An 18184-nucleotide genomic window follows, 5' to 3' on the forward strand; every position below is an offset into this window, starting at 1 on the left:
TACACTTCTGTTTACAACCACTATCATCTGCCACAAAAACAAGATGGCAGACATTACTTCCTCATTTCGACTGACTGGAATGTTGACAGACGTCCAACAGCCAATCAGAATTCCGCGAGCACACGCTATGGTCCGCGCACGTGCAAGGACAGTGCAAGGACAGTGCAAGGACGGTGCAAGCCCGTGCGCGCACCGTGTCCCGCCTATAGCTATATAATTTGAAAAAAGTCGATTTTCTCAACAATTACTGGAGGGATTTTCACCAAATATACAAAAGGCGCTTCTTCATACCAGGCTCTACCATTTTGCCAAGTTTGCAGTAATTCCATTCAGCCGTTCGGACTGTAGCTCTGTCTAAAGGTCCTATGGAAAATTGCATTGGACTCAAGTTCACATTCAATTTTCTCATAAACTACTGAAGGGATTTACACCAAACATACAACAGGCACTGCTCCATACCAGTCCCTACCATTTTGCCAAATCTGGTGTAATTCCGTTCAGCCGTTCGAGCTGTAGCCTTGTCAGAATGTCCCTATGGTAATTACCATGGGGAAAACATGTTTTCGGACCCCCCTTTTTTCTCAGCCCCCGCTTGACGAATCTCCCCGAAACTTTCAGGGAAGGAGCTAGGCAAATTTAAGGAAAATTACAGGTAGATCCCTCAATTGGCGCCAAAGTTATTCCCAATAGAATGTTTGGCATTTCCTATGGTAACTAGGTCCTAACTATATATATATTCACAGAAAAAACCATAGGTTATAGTGGATATATAGTTAGAAATTTGCATTTAGAAAACCTTGAAAATTCAATGAAAAAACCATTGGTTATAGTCCATATATAGTTAGGAATTAGCATTTACAAAACCTTATTTTACTCGCATAAAACCATTGAAATTCCATATATAGTTAGAAGCGCTAACTATATATCGCGCACCCGCAATCCACTGCTGATGATGTCACATATTACATCATTCATGACATGGTCAGTGACATCACTGATGACATCACTGATGACATCTCAAATGACATCACTGATGACAACTCAAATGATTGTATGTGTCTGTAAAGTTTAAATATGTTTCACATATTGAAGAATGAGTGGATGTATAAGTGTCTGGATGAAGAATTTAGTAGGTGCATGACTGACTGTATGAGTGAGTGATTAAATGTGTCTCACTGAGTGCATGGGTTAGTGACTAAACTGTCTTAATTTGTGCATCAGTATGTTTGTTGTTGTGTAAGCTGCTGCATGTGTTGATCAGTAGCTATAAGAGTGGCCATATGGGTTATTGATTGGTTGCCCAAGTATTTGAATGGGAGGCTGAGTGTGTGTGTGGGTGGCTGGGAGGTGCGTGACTGTGCATAGATGTGTAAGCAGTTGATTCACTCGGAGTATGAGTTCAAGAGTGCATATGGAAACAGCTATATGGGCGGTTGACTATGCATGGGTGTGTTGGTGAGTGAATGGATTTCTCATTGCTACATGTGCAAGTAAGTACGTATGTAAAACACAATACATGTGAGAGTTGAGATATATAAATAACTGAACATAAGAGCCAGTGAATGTGTGAGTGGCTGTATCGATCACTGTGAGCTTGTATCAGGGATTATATAAGAGAATAAATATGTGTTATTATATGTTTGAATAAGTAAGATGTGTATAACTTTATAGTTGAGGAAATGGAAGTGTGATTGATTCTTTGCATGACTGACTAGGTGTGTGAGTAACTCCATGGATGAGTGACAGTCTGTGAGTGTCTGTTTATACTGAGTGTATGTAAGGTTATATTAGAGTCTGAAGAGGTTCATTGTATTATCACATAAGTGATGTGATCAGTGATGACAAATGAGATGTCATCAGTGATGTCATTTGAGTTGTCATCAGTGATGTCATCAGTGATGTCATTTGAGATGTCATCAGTGATGTCATTTGAGTTGTCATCAGTGATGTCATTTGAGATGTCATCAGTGATGTCATCAGTGATGTCACTGACCATGTCATGAATGATGTAATATGTGACATCATCAGCAGTGGATTGCGGGTGCGCGATATATAGTTAGCGCTTCTAACTATATATGGAATTTCAATGGTTTTATGCGAGTAAAATAAGGTTTTGTAAATGCTAATTCCTAACTATATATGGACTATAACCAATGGTTTTTTCATTGAATTTTCAAGGTTTTCTAAATGCAAATTTCTAACTATATATCCACTATAACCTATGGTTTTTTCTGTGAATTTCATTGGTTTTTTAATAGCAAATATGAAAAGCTTTAAAATGTCAAGTACGTGATAGATAAAAACATTTTCGTATTTATGCACGCTGATGTGCTTTGAACGCTGCACCCCCCCTCCCTCCCCTCTTTTGTCTTAGTAGTACTCTCTCTTTGCAGATACTGAAGGGTAGTTAACGCAGGCCTTTACCCCCGTTGTAATCCGTCGTGCCTGCTTGTCTCTCCATTTGATTGATTGTTATCCAAGCATTTACTGTTTTACAATTGATTCTCTTTGGTTCATTCTCTATTTACAAACAAGCACAAAGTCGCAATACTCTGTTTAGTCTTTGCAGATAGTGAAAAATCGTGTAAAAAAATAAAAGTAATCGAGCAAAATCAGTAGGCCACTAATTGGATCTCTTTTTGACCTCGCTAAAATAGAAATATTAGGAACAACCCTTCATGAGAAATACGAAAATAGTGAGATGAACTGAGCTCCACACCATGAGGGCTGCATGACAGCTCGGCTCCATCACCCATCCCGCACAAAATAACGACAAACCCTATGCAAATATTGAAAATATACACAACACACCAGCAAAGAAACAGGGTAAAACATTTTATTAAATAACTATTTACAAAACGTTGGTTTATAAGATGATGTCAGTAGTGGACCGATGTGTGAATAGATCGAAAACAGCACAAGGCTCCAAGATCCGGATGGCAAGCTCCTGGATGTTGGGTGCCATAGTTTAGAGTTCTGAATTTCAGCCTTTTTCAATGCCTGTGCTTTGTTGAATCAAAATGGCGGCTTGACACAAAGCTGACTCAAGCGTTGCTACTGATGCTATGCAGACCAAAACTGGTTTTCAGTTTGTACATTTTTCTAGATTTTTCAATCCAAGTTTGGTTGACTTTGTAGAACGATGGCTTCAGATTTTCAACATACGGTGTGGTGGCGCTGACTGGGAGGGGGCGCTTCGCTCCTGCCCCCTCCCCAAGTAAGATTTTCATACGTGAAAGTACGTTAATGGTTTTGGTCCCTGAGATGCTTCGATGTCACTACCATTCTCAAATAGCATAAGTTCTGGATGTTGGGTGCCATAGTTAAGAGTTCTGAGCAGTGCTTGTAACACTGTCTGAAGCTTATTTCCACCTACTGCAGCTTCACTATTCTCAAAGTAAGTGAGTGTCGTTTGTGGACCTGACTGCATTAGAAAACAATGTGATATGTTACCTTCCTAAACAGCTTGACGGAGGCCCCTGAGGGGCGGTGTGATGGACATGGACTCGGAGAAGACGCTTGGCTCCGACACCCTCCCCAAGTCTTATAGCACTGGTGTAGCCTGAGATCGCCCCCGACATAGGCGGCCGGCTCCCGGGGTCCGGCGGAACTTTTTGCCTTTTGATGACTCTTCAATTCTGGACTTTGTCCCACAATCCGTTTGACCTGAAGACAAGCTGTAGTGGGGCGCCCCTTTATCGTTTTAGTTGCCATTCCGCCCGCTTTTGCTACACTGTGCCTCTTCCGCCATTCAGCTGTTTACCGCCCGCTCTTGCGACTACAGCGTCTCGCTCACCATGTAGTTTAGATGCGCCCGCTCTTGCGGTGCAGCGATAGGCAGCTGCCACAGGACTCTCAAAATGGCGGCCGGCTCTTCGGTTTTGGGCCTGGTCCACTAAAATGGCCCTGGGACACCTTGGAACTCGGACGCTTGTCTGCTAGGGCTTGGGTCCCATTCTCGAAAAGCGTCCCCTCAGCCGTGAAGATTCTACAAAAGTCTTGGGGGCTTCCGACTCCCGCAGGCTTCTGCTGGGGAGCGGCTGCCATGATTGCTCGTGGAATGGCCACGACGGAGCTACGAGATGGTAGTGGTCTCATGCTGACGCCAGCTTTAGTCTGAAACATCCAGAAACACTATAGACTACCAATTCGATCAGTTCCGGTAGCGCCCCAACATGACCCGGAAGAGAAGAACTTGCCCTCCCCTCTTTGACTGATGGTTCTTGTTGCCTGTCCCCTCTGTTGTCATTTAACAGAACTTTTTGGACTGCTGAAAGGGGTTGTGTTCTGAACGCTGGTTGGTGGAGACATTTTGACTATATTCTTGACCTACGTTGTCGCGTAATGCGTTTTATGACACGCCGCGTTAGCGCACCCGGAAGTGATCCGAGGCGCGGCGCGCAGCGCGTAACGTAAGCATAACAGGTCACGTGACTTGTTAATAAAACTTTATTGGTTCATTTTACTTTTGTTAATTTAATGATGAAAAGCTTGGTCATATGACCTAAAAATTACGCTTTTTATTATTTTCGAACAATATTTTTTTTTCAAACATATGTTATAATATTCCAGGCTAATGTACTTTCCCGGAAAATTTACAACTGTCTTGCAAGTAAAATATATTCCTTTTTCGAGAAAAATGGCGTTTCTTCCTTCCATGACGGAGCCGTTGAGTAAAAGAGATTCGGCCTGCTGTCTTAGTCACCGATACGCCTGATTATCAGATTCTTATCGATCACTTTATGTTGCAGACATGAAAAACACAACTGCCCTTGACCATTTATCTTTACTGCGTTCCTACATATTATACCCTTTATCCGTCATGTAATTGGACTGCTTTATTTCACTTGCCTTTTACTGATTCGAAAACAGTCACTAAAAGTAAAAAATATACAAATGTAAATACTACTACCGTGTTTTGTTTTAAAAACCTTTATTGTGAAAATGTCAGTATACAAATACGGGCCTATAACCACGTGGGCCGGCCACGGAGCAAACTGAAATCGTATATGATGAGGAGACATTTACACTGTAGAAGAACGTAACGAGCGGGCCATTAGGTGACAAGAACAAAGGTCTCTAACAGTTGCGGAATCGGTGGACGTACATTTTGTAATTAAAATACGACAGGGCCACTTACAATTAAATTTTCTAGATATACATTTGCGGGCAAGGGGTTACGAGTCCCATTTATACCGGCGCCATTTTGGGCGAGGCCGGGCAGGTCCAAGATATAGTCAAAATGTCTCCACCAACCATCGGCCAGACCAGAACCCCTTTCGGCCCTTTATGCTACAAGATGGTGTCTTCCATTCAGAAAATATTGGTGGCAGCATTTTGAAAGGAAACAGAAACAGCCGTTCTCCTAGTGAGTTTCACATAGTTACATTTAGAAAGAATGTTGAAGAGTAGTATGTGGAAAATCTGAAGCCATTTTTCTACAAACTCTCAATCAGACTTGGATGGAAAAAAAAAACCTGAAGAATGTACAAACTGAAAACCAATTTTAGTCTGTATAGCACCAACAGTAACGCTTGAGTCAGCTTTGTGTCAAGCCGCCATTTTCATTCAATCAATAGCGTCCCCCTGCACACATTCAGGGACCTGGTCGTGTCTTCAGATGAAACGCATTGTAGGAAAAGAAGCAGAAAGGAAAAGGAAAAATGTTCCGCCGGACCTAGTGAAGCTGCAGCAGGTGCAAATAAGCTTCAGACAGTCTTACAAGCACTGCTCAGAACTCTCAACTGAGGCACTCAACATCCAGGACTTGCCATTCGGATCTTGGCGCCTTGTGCTGGTTCCGACCTATTCACACATCGGTCCACTACTGACATCACCTCATAAGCCAACGGGGCACCCCACGCCGTCTTTCGGCGCAGCATTGTAGGATGGCCACACCAGTGCGGCAATTTGCTGGACACCACCTCGGTGCCATCCGGATCTCGGCGCGTTCGAGTCACTGTACCGCAACAGTGACCGCAATTCAGCTGGACACGCCGTCTTTCGGCGCAGCATTGTAGGATGGCCACACCAGTGCGGCAATTTGCTGGACACCACCTCGGTGCCATCCGGATCTCGGCGCGTTCGAGTCACTGTACCGCAACAGTGACCGCAACTCAGCTGGACACGCCGTCTTTCGGCGCAGCATTGTAGGATAGCCACACCAGTGCGGCAATTTGCTGGACACCACCTCGGTGCCATCCGGATCTCGACGTGTTGTGCTGCCTTCGGCCTATTCGCACATCGGTCCGCTACTGACAGTGACCGCAACTCAGCTGGACACGCCGTCTTTCGGCGCAGCATTGTAGGATGGCCACACCAGTGCGGCAATTTGCTGGACACCACCTCGGTGCCATCCGGATCTCGACGCGTTGTGCTGCCTTCGGCCTATTCGCACATGGGTCCGCTACTGACGCCGCCTCACGTGCCAACGGATTTTCTACGCTTTTTGTAGCCCTATGCCGCAGAACAGGTCATGTGACTTGTTTATAAAACTTTTCATTGGTTCATTTTACTTTTGGTTTCCTAAAGATGGAAGGCTTGGTCATATGACCTAAAAATAACACTTTTCATTGGTTTAGAACATTTTTTTTCCCAAACGATGAAAGCCCCACCTTGTTTCTGGATCATTCAGACTGAAGCTGGCGTCAGCATGAGAGCACCACCATCTCGTGGCTCCGTCGTGGTCATTCCGCGAGCAATCATGGCAGCCGCTCCCCACCGGAAGCCTGCGGGAGTCGGGGGCCCCCAAGACTTTTATACAATCTTCACGGCTGAGGGGACGCTTTTCGAGAATGGAGCCCAAGCCCTAGCAGGCAAGCGTCCGAGTTCCAAGGTGTCCCAGGGCCATTTCAGTGGACCAGGCCCAAAACCGAAGAGCCGTCCGCCATTTTGACAGCCATGTGGCAGCCGCCTATCGCTGCACTGCAAGAGTGGGAGCAACTCCACAACATGGTGAGCGAGACGCTGTGGCCGCAAGAGCGAGCGCAACTCAGCTAGATGGCCGCCACCTGGGGAAGCCCGTTCACGCCGCCTCCCCCCCCCCCCCCCCCCCGGGCCGCCGCACGCCAATTTTCGGAGCAGCATTGTAGGATACCAAAACCAGTGCGGCAGTTTACTGGACATCACCTGGGTGCCTGTCGTACATGTTGTGTCAGCCATGTGACACTGGACACAGACCGCTACTGACGAGGCCTCCCCCCGCATCACCCGGGACGCCCCACGCTGTTTTTCTGTGCTGCATTGTAGGATCCCTAAACCAGTGCGGCACCCAGGCGACATCACCTGGGTGCCGTCCAGAACTCTGCACGTTGTGCTGCCTTGGGACTATTCGCACAACAGACCGCTACTGACGAGGCCTCCCCCCGCCCCACCCGGGACGCCCCACGCCAATTTTCGGAGCAGCATTGTAGGATCCCTAAACCAGTGCGGCACCCAGGCGACATCACCTGGGTGCCGTCCAGAACTCTGCACGTTGTGCTGCCTTGGGACTATTCGCACAAAAGACAGCTTCTAACCATTGTTGCTTTTTGTGTTAATAAATGTTTAAATGTTTTTAGTTTTTGTTCTGTTCTTCAGCGTTAAAAGTTAATAAAGTTTTATAACCTTAATTTGTTGGAGTGTTATCTATTTTTTTAAAAACGGGTGAATGGGGCCTTGAATCGGGTTATTGTCATGTGTGGGCTTTGGAAGTGTGCTGCTGCAGGTTCGGACATTTCAAACTCAAATGCACGTTCTTTTTCTTACCTTTCCGAAGCATGGAGCGCAATAGCAGGCAGAGAAAGGGTGATGCACGTGTTGAACACTACCTGACCTGGCAAGTTGCTGGCAGTGCCCCCCCGCCCGCTCCTGAAAGAGGGCACACACACACCGCCGCCCCGAGTACTTCACAAATCTTTAAAAGACCATGCGCTTGTTCATGAGGCTTAAATGGTTTATCACCTCTTCTAGAACCCCTGCATCGACCCTCTGACGTTTCATGGAAAAATTACCATGTAACACAATACCAAGCCCTGTCGGCTGAAACCCCCAAGGAATCGTGGGGCATATTATCAAGGGGGTTTATCTCCGCTTTTTTGGCTTTAAAAGCCATGAAAGCGGAGATAAAATTATCTCCCTATTACCAAGCTGTCGCTAACACCAGTTAGTGACAGCTAAAAGGAGATAGCGACCATCTTGGGCCCCGCTTTGCATGTCAGTGATATTTATCACTAATGACATGCAAAGTGGCGTGCCAAGATGTTAGCGACTGGAAACAGTCCCTAACATCGCTACCTTCTATTACCAACTTTTGGAGATATTCGCGCTAAGCGCGAATATCTCCAAAATCTAACACCTGCCCTGAGCAGTTCTTAGCCATGTTATCCAATGGGAGGTGGATAACATGGCTAAGAGCATTAGGTCAATAATACATGAATATCGCTGACTTTTCTGCGATAATAGCAAGGTTTATCTGCGATAAAAATCGCCGATGTGCGGCGATAATTTTTGTCTCTAAACAAGTTAGAGACAAAAATTATCGCTAGTTGTTCGTAATATGCCCCCGGGTTTTTGCTTGCAGAAATCGGGAGGCGGGAGACTAGCACTGAAATCAGTAGTCACACGCCTGAATCAGGAGGATTGGCATGTCTGAATTCTCTACAGCTGGGGCCATAAACTACATCCGCAGGGTTAGGTGATAGCCTGGGACCAGCCTGGCATCTAAAATGGCTGCCGTGCACGACAAAATTGTGGCATTCGAAAAAAAGGCAAGATGGCGCAGCCGCTGGAAGAGATGTATCAACATATATCAGCCTCCTCAGCCACCCTCAGGAAACATAGGGGATTAGGATACGTCTCCCGCACCCCCTTATACCTAGTAATTTAATTAACGAAGCACAAAATGGCGAATTCCCGTTTCGCTACCAGTTTGCGGCCCAGTTCGCGGCCCGTGAAGCGCTTCTACCGTGAAAAATCATTTTTTTTTTTATTTTCCCCACGGGACCCTTTAATAACCCCAACAACATTCCTAGGGGGTGAAGAGGGGGATACCTTGCCCCCTTTCATTAAATTCCCCCTTAGTTTTTCACCTTTTCTTCTCTCTCGATCCTACCGAGAGACAAGATGGCGGCCGCTCCGGACTGTCACGCAGCAAAAAAAAAAAAAAGCTCACGCACAGCCGCTGGAAGAGATGTATCAACATATATCAGCCTCCTCAGCCACCCTCAGGAAACATAGGGGATTAGGATACGTCTCCCGCACCCACTTATAACTAGTAATTTAATTAACGAAGCTCAAAATGGCGAATTCCCGTTTCGCTACCAGTTTGCGGCCCAGTTCGCGGCCCGTAAAGCGCTTCTACCGTGAAAAATCATTTTTTTTTTTATTTTCCCCACGGGACCCTTTAATAACCCCAACAACATTCCTAGGGGGTGAAGAGGGGGATACCTTGCCCCCTTTCATTAAATTCCCCCTTAGTTTTTCACCTTTTCTTCTCTCTCGATCCTACCGAGAGACAAGATGGCGGCCGCACCGGACTGTTTAGAATGTTGACAGACACCGGAGAGCCAATCAGCTTTCTGCGCGCAAAGTTCCGATAAGCGAAAAGTAAGCGGACCGGATCGCTGCCCAGAGCGCTGTTACAGATATATATCTTGGTTTGAACGTTAATTTCTCAAAAACTACTGGAGCACATATATTGAGACCTAGCAAAGGCACATCGGGCTAACAGTCCCTACAATTTTGCCAAGTTTCGTGCAAATCCATTCAGCCGTTCGAGCTAAAAGTGAGTCCAACCGCCCTATGGAAAACTCAATGCAAAAAACGCGTTTTGGGACCCCCCTTTTTTCTCGGCCCCCCCTTGACGAAACCCCCCCAAATTTTCAGGGGCTGCTCAGAATCAAAATGTGCCATTTTCCTGAACATTTCTGCCGATTCCGTCCACAAACGCCAAAGTTATTAGACATAGAATTTTCAAAAGTCCCATAGAGAAAAAATTCTAACTATATATACCTACTGGCGATAGCCAGTAGGTAATATATATATATATATATATATATATACCTACTGGCGACTGCCAGTAGGTAATACACACATATACATATATACATACACATATATACATATTCATATTCACTGAAAAAGCATAGGTTTCACACATGTTATAGTTAGCTGGACATTTCACTCATACAAAACCATTGAAATTCCCCCGTTATAGTTAATTCAGCTAACTATAACTCGCGCGCCCGCAATGCACTGCTGATGACGTCACATATTACATAACTCATGACATCTCAAATCACATGTCTGATGACATCATCCTAGTGAAAGAGTGGCAGACCTCCTCTGAGCGTAATATAACCCTTGATACACACACATTCAAAAATAAAACAAAAATTCCCTGTGGGACCCCCTGAGCAGGCCTAGGGGTCAGGGTGTTTCTACCCTGCCCCCTTTTTGCGTTCTACACGTTTGTTTTTCTGCTTTCTTGTGCCTCAGTCTACCGAGGCACAAGATGGCTGCCAACACTTCCTAGTTTGGAGTGTTGACAGACAGTTGACAGCCAATTAGCATGCAGCTCGTGCTCAGGAAGGTATGCATTCCGTAAGCTTACTGTACGGTAAGCTCCTCTAGATATACTTATGATTTTACTAATGATTTTCACAGGAACTACTGAACGGATTTACACCATTCAATAAAAAGGGTCATCTGCAAACCAAACTCTACATTTTTGCCAAGTTTGGTTTAATTCCTTTCAGCCGTTCGGGCTGTAACCCTGCCCAAACGTCCTATGGAAAATTGCATGGGGAAAACACATTTTGGGACCCCACTTTATTCTCGGCCGCTGATTGACGAATCACCCCCAAACTTTGAGGGAAGGAGCGGATCAGAGCAGGCCATTTTCTTGGAGAAATTTGCGAAGATTCGTCCACTGAGTTATTCCAAATAGAATGTTGCGGATTTCCTATGGAAACTAGGTTTTCACTATAACTACCTACTGGCAACCACGCGTCTCTTGTTATGCGGGGTCGGGGGAGACCTGATCAACAATAAAGAAACCTTATCCATGCATACCTCGAGTACGTGCCTCTTCTTCGTTGGAGCAGGATTGTTTTTCTTTGATATGTATATATATATAAAAATTCAGATGCTGTAGTAGTCCCTTAATACTGGTGTTAAACTTCACCTCCATGGTTCCACTTCCCATAAAAAGTTTGCCTTGTAGTGCGGTAAGATCTGCCCCCTTCCCAACCACACCCCGCACACCTATGCACAAGTACCAATTTCAGAGTGTTCCTATCGTGCACCCTTATATACTATTTTTAAAACCTTTTCAGCACATGGACACCTAGTGCCTGAGTCCGGTAATGGCGTCCACAACATTTTCATCTGAGTTGCAGCCAGTCAATCAGACTGCTCAGTATTGTGGGACAAACCTATCTGGAATACCTAACTTTTTAACTCCTTTAAGCCCAACCAGAGAATCTCTTTAACCTCTCATTTCTTGAAACTGGCAGAAGGAATTAACACAAAATCACAAAAAGCATGTTTTCCGAGTAAAGCTCAAACATTTTGCAAAATATGGCAATTCCTTTTGGCAGTTTTCTTCTGCATCAGGCAGCAAAGCTTCCTATGGGAATAAACATGGGTAATCAGCATTTTGAGACACCCTTCTTCTTGGCCTCCACTTGACAGATCAGATCAGCATGAGGAAGAAGTTTAGAGGAACTCATTTTTTTTAAAGTTTCATGCAGATTTGTAAAAAGGTGCCCAAGTTATTAGCAGAATAAAAAATGTTCCTCCTATGGAACCTCTTACGTAATTATAACTACAGTGGCAACCACCAGTATGTAAAAAATGTATTAATCTACTAATGATTAATTTTCCAAACAGGTACAGATCCCCTAAGTAGGTGTTACAGAACCATAAGCTAACTGCGGACCCCAAGTTAAGAACTGCTGCTCTAGCACAAGAATGACACAAGTGCCCTTTGCTCATTCCATAGTATTAGCAATATGAGATGAAGCCCCACGTCATTACATATGCATTACATATTGAAATATGTATAGCATCATTCTGAGCAGTTTCTTGGACTCACAAAGAGAGAGTAGCTCACTCAGAGAATGCGACATACCAATCTGCAGTGAGCAATTGTGCACTGCACATTTGGTGGTGAAGATATTAAAATTGCTATGGATAGCGGAGGGCAGGCATTAAGATTTCACAAAATTAAAGCTGTTAACAGCTTATATTCTAGACATGCAGGCTACCAGCATTGGGAGGAGTAAACAGCCCGTAGGACTTCTGCGTTCCCTACCCTGTACTCTATCATGTACCATTTTTGTGGCATTTCTAACGCCTTTGATGCTTTAAGGGATGGGGTTTGCAAAGCTGGTGCACTGAATCTGAACGGGGAGACACATTCTCTCTGCTGTCCCTTCTAGGCCTCTGTCCCAGCGCTCTGTATCTTGTGCAATGAGGGGCATAGCTGTAGTCCTATCAATTAATAGCAATGAGACAATGGGGTGCACCCAACTAAGCACAGCCCTATTGCACATTCAAGGACTTTTTATTCTTTCCCTCCGTAAACACTGAGGTTGCACACAGTGCAGTGGATTGTGCTATGGGCAGGCATGTCACATGATGCTAATGAACTGGTAAAGAACTTGTTTGGACACTGACATCTCTTTAAGCTGCAGAAGAACATTCAAAGTATACTTTTGACAATTTAATTGGTAAACAAGCATTTACAATGCAACAGTCTTGCCTTTGCAAACGTTGGAGCTATTGGTATTGTAAATGACAAACTTTTTATGTATGTGTTGGTTTTGAAAACAGATAAATAAACAGCATTGTCATTTACAATGCCAATAGCTTTAGCTCTCGCAAATGCGAGACCTATTGCATTTACACACACACAGAGCCACACACACACACACACAGGGCCACACATACACACAGAGCCACACACAGAGCCACACATACACACAGAGCCACACACAGAACCACACCCACACACAGAACCACACACACACACAGAACCACACACACACACAGAACCAACCACACACACACACACAGAACCAACCACACACACAGAACCAACCACACACACACACACACAGAACCAACCACACACACACACAGAACCAACCACACACAGAGCCACACAAACACACACAGAGGCACACATACATAGAGCCACACACACAGACAACTGCCTCACCCACCAAGCTTGGGAGACCGGTTCCGTGGCTCTGCCCCAGCTCTTGGCCACACAGTGGCAGGGGCAGGCTCCCGGGACTCCCCACTGAAAAGAGGTTAGAGGGCTTGTGGGGGGTAGCAGTGTACGGGGGGTGGTGGGGGGGAGCAGTGTACCAGGGGTGGTGGAGGAGGGCACCGGGAGTGGTTGAGGGCACCGGGGGTGGTTGTAGGGAGCACCTACACACTTTACATGTTACTGCATGCAAGAGATGAATGATCCAATAGTGAAAGGCCATGCTGGCGGCTGCAGCACCACGAACCCAGGACCATGCGGGAAACCTACACAGCAGAGTCCGTTGGGGCTAACGCTTAGTCCAAGGCCCAATCCAAGCATGCGACAACCACCAGAAGGCCTCAACAATGCACGGGCCCTCCCACTGGTCGCGGCTTGCAAACCGCGAGCCCACACCCGCCTCCGCAGCTGCAGGCCCAAGCAAGGCCACGCCCCCACTCACCGCAACCAGCTCCGGCACAACTATCCTCCCGCAGCAGTGAGTAATGCCTCACGCTGCACCCCGCCGATAACACCAGGCCTCCACACTGAGTCCCAGCTCCGTCGGGGTCTCTGCAGCCATTCATGGGCCGCTGGGTGCCCACGAGTCATGTTGCTCAGCAGCACAGCTCCAAAAGTGCAATCTCCATCCGCAGGGCACTGGTCACCGTCCGTCTCCAACTCGCAGTGGGGCAGCGTTAGGGACCGGTTCACCAGCGAGAGATGGCAGCCGCCATCTTGCGCCCTCGCAGTCCGAGCACTCCACAGTGGATTTCTGCTTGTTGCTTCGGTGTTTGCAGTCCACAATGCCACCACTCAGCTCAGGGATGTTCCTCCTTACAGACCAGCAGGTTTTAGTGCACTGATGTCGCGATTTCAAGTGGATATTTGGCGGATCGAGGATCAGCCGGGCAGAGCTGCACTGAGGCGCAGGTCAAGGTATGTGAGGCCTGGAATAGCAAAGGGTCCGCACACGGGCCGATCTCGTTGCAGGCCCCGCAGTCACTTTTCACTTGTGGGCAAAGCAATGCACGCAATACTTTGCTGGGGACAAACGCCATGGCGCTTTTCAGACTGGGGGTTGTTTTTTCTTTCTCCCCTCTTCTCCATTGGCTGGAATGTAAACAACGGGCGTGTTTTTGACTTGTTGATTACCATTCCAGCCAATGGAGAAGAGGGTAGAACAAACCTAAAAAACACACCCCCAATCCGAAAAGGACGGGGCTTAGATAGAGAGAATGACAACACTGAGACCTCTTCTCCAATGGCTGGCTGCCATTTAGAAGGCCAGCCAATGGAGAAGAGGGGCGGGGTTTACCCTGGCTACTCAGAGTCATCAAATCTCACCAGCGAAACTGCGCATGTGCGCAGCCTACACTAGCCGAGACGTAAAAAGGGCGAATTTATAAAAATCTGGGCCAGTTTTACAAAGTGCTCTAATGGGCTGTGCACTCTGCTTTAAAGCAGGTTTGTACTTTCTCAGTGAAACAGTGCAGCTGACAAGAGTCTGCCAAAAAACTAGTAATGGTGCTGCAAACATAACCATGTACAATAGGTGCCACATTTTTGGCCCTTGTGCAATCTCACAATTGCTTACTTAAGGAGTCCAAAATCGACTTCACTACACTATTCCAAACTTGACAAGGTAAAGGTACACATCCCCACAATATTGCGAGGAAAAGAACCAATTCTGAAAGAGTTATCAAGATGTCGATTTGTAAGAAATTGTCCTTTTTAAAAGGCGCTTATCATTGCACTGACTTGAGATCACCTACATTCATCATAGTTGGTAATCTGGCTGAGGCTGTGATGCAGTTGAGTGGGGAAGAGTCATGAGTGGTAAGCCAGAAATCTGTCCAATTACTTGCAGCACGACTGAACACCAGCACATCTGTGTAAGCGGATGTAGCTTTATCATATGTTCTCTTTCATCCAATCCCCCACTAGAATGGAATTTACGCACTAGGTGTGGTAAAATCTTCCACATTTGAAGCAGAAGTTAGGTCTGTCCAGCACCGACATGATCTGTGAGCCCAAACGTTACCATTAAAGTATACACAAGCTGAAGGACACGGGCAAGAGATTAAGCCCTTATGGAGCCAAGCACCTGTAGTCACCTTCGAGTCTGCTCAGTAGAAGAGAATGGCGTCTAGTATGAAAATGTGGCAACAGCTTCAGTTAAGTCTGGGCTCTGGTCCCTACTTGACCAGTGAACCTTCTCACATCATTCAGAATGGACACCTCTAATAATTCTGTTCTTCTCCATGCGAGAAACACAAGCCTGCGTGATGCGCATTCAGAATTCTGTTGGATTCTATTAAATGTTGTAAATGCTGTACAGCTGCCAGTTCCATTACTTTCACCCTAAAGGAAAGCTGCAAAACTGACTGGGTCCAAGTTTGAGAGCTAGACTTTAAAGCTCATTGGGTAAGGTCCAGTCACAGAGGAGTGTATGACAAAAAGTAAATGTTTTTTCAGCAGCAAAGTGGCCTTAACCACCTGGAGGGTTAGAGGGGGTCTGAGTGATCTGCAGGCCATCTATCCATGATGTTCTGCCTATTTTTATTATATTCTGCATTAAACAAGTCAATTATTAATATGTTAACAGTACATGAAAAATGTCCCGCTAAGAACCAAAAAGTAAAATTTTCTGCATCGTTGTAGTGTGGGATTACAAAAGCTTTAAAGCAATCACAATAACCTTGGTTCCTAATTCCACCTTCCTGACTCAGATAACCAAAATATTGTCTGATGGAGCTTGCCTGTGGTAGGAACTACATTCAGTTCTCACATTTTCCTTCCATAAGTGCTAAAAACAAATACAAGCCTGGTCGTGGCCCTTTTGGCAGGTTCACCCCGAAACTTTGCATTTGCCTAGCCTGTATCTGTAACCTGGTGTTTCTGATTTTAGGCCTCTGCGCACTTTTTCACTGTGGTCCAGTGTAAAGTGTGTGCGCTCTCTGTATGTATGGTGAATGGCCTGCCTTCCCATAGGAATGCATGGGGAATGTGTGTGACCATGGTAGTTCCTGATGTGTGGGGAGTGCAGGGTTGAGTTTGGTATGTACAAACTCGTGTGATTAAATGCTGCGCGATGATGTGTGCAGATTTATTGTGTCTAGTGTGGAAGTGCCACTTCTAGAAGTGGGCATGTCTGTGCAGTAAATGTGAATTGGCTGTCTGGCTTGTGATTGGCTGGAGCTGGCTGGTGTGCCTGGCTACAGGAGCCAGGACGGGTCTGCCCCGGTGGTGAATGGAGATATCTGCATGTTGATGGCAGGGAGGAGTTCACCTGTGACCTGAATAGGGCTGGGCCTTTCCTCCACAATGCTGGCTCCACCCCCTGTGGTGTGTCTGATGTCCCTGACCCATCCTGTGAATAGGCAGAGGGGCTGAGCACCACAAAGTGCTCAGGAACCAGTTGCATCTGGTTCGCCCCTTGCCTGTACCTTTGGAAACAAAGGAAATGGTGTATGAAAGAGGGGCTGTGACCCCATGAAAATGTTCTTGTTTCCCGACTTGAATCTACCAGGGGCGTGCTGCTGCTGGGGCCTCGGGGAAGACTTGCCTCCCTGGTCCCTGCCCAGCCCCTGGATTTCTGCAGGACATCTTTCTGGGACCCTCCTGCCCTCTTCAACTGTGAGGGTTGGATTGCTGGGACCCTCCTGCCCTCTTCCCCTTTGAGGGCTGTGTTGCTGGGACCCTTCTTGCTGTAGGGGTCCTTTTCTGGGGCCTCTGCTGGTATCTGTGCCCCCCAGCGCCTCATGAGCGCTTTATCTTGATCTATGGGCAGAGTGCTGTCGTTTGCCCTCGGGGGAGGGGGGGGAGCGCTCCTGCCCTTTCACTGCCAGCCCGGGTGCCACCCCGCTTATTTAGTTATTTCTTTGCAGGTGCCCACTCTGCGTTATGCCCCGATATTGGGAGGGAGCCTACCCCTCATTTGTGCCCCAAGTTTTACCGCCGCGGCACCGGGAAGGAGAATGCAGCTGAAACCGGAAGTCCGGCCTGCGCCCGCCTGACTGTGGGCGGGGCCTGGAGTGCGTATTCATTTATAGGTACGGGTGCCCACCCAGTCTCCGTGCTCAATTATGCGGGTACCCACCCCGCTGTGTATTTCTGAGGACAAGGGAGCCTACCCCTCATTCTGCCTGCCACATAGAATCACAGCCATTGCTGGCCTGGGCCCCGAGATTGCTGCCCCTACACTCACCGGCGCAGGCCAGAGTCCCCGTGAAGTCATCTCTCATTGCCGCGCTGGGATTGGCACAGCGTGAGAGTGTGTTTCCGTAAAGCCGCAGAGCGGCGCGATGAGCCGCGCTGTGATTGTTGGAGGCGTCCCCTGACCCCGAAGGCTTGATGAGAGCCGCGCTGGGATTGGAGGAGGCGCCCCAGAGCTTGAAACTTTGACGAGAGAGTCGCTCTGGGTTCCTGGAAGCGCGAGGCGTCTCCACCCAGTCTCCACTGTCAGATGCTGCCGAAAGCGATCAAGGAGAAAGACAGCATCCACAGGTAACCGCTCAACTTCAGTTGAAGGAGCGCCTTGTGGTTACCGCTGGAGACTGGGGTGCATGTCTGCAGGAAAGCACGCTACGTCTCCCGCCTCAGGAACTCATTGCGCAGGTGTTCAGAGCGGAGTGGGGCTGTGGTACCGGGGGTCCGCTTTAAAGGGCGATGTGTTTCTAGTATTTGGGAGCACATGATTATTTTCAGAGCCTGTGCGTGGCTCCACAGATAGGGGCACTAATTATGTTGAGAGCCCGTGAGGCTCTGGTGATGGTACCCAGTTGTCCTTTTTGAGTCCCAGAGCAGGAGCCCAGCAGTGGGGCCAGGCTTATTTGAAAGGCCCCAGAGAGGCCAGTGCTGATCCCGTGGGATGCCTATCTAAGGAGCCAGGGTGCTCCAGGGGCACAGTTGAGTTCAGAGCCAGATGGCTCCAACGCCCCCATGCTT

General features: G+C 47.1%; 1 protein-coding gene across 2 annotated transcripts in view; it reads right to left on the reverse strand.

The window, feature by feature from the left end:
- Positions 1–18184, reverse strand: part of LOC147722552 (serpin B6-like) — a 276708-nt gene that overhangs the window by 156270 nt on the left and 102254 nt on the right. The gene's annotated exons all lie outside the window — the stretch shown is intronic.

The sequence above is a fragment of the Lissotriton vulgaris genome, chromosome 4_1 (genome assembly GCF_964263255.1).
Source record: "Lissotriton vulgaris chromosome 4_1, aLisVul1.2, whole genome shotgun sequence".
Classification (NCBI taxonomy): domain Eukaryota; kingdom Metazoa; phylum Chordata; class Amphibia; order Caudata; family Salamandridae; genus Lissotriton; species Lissotriton vulgaris.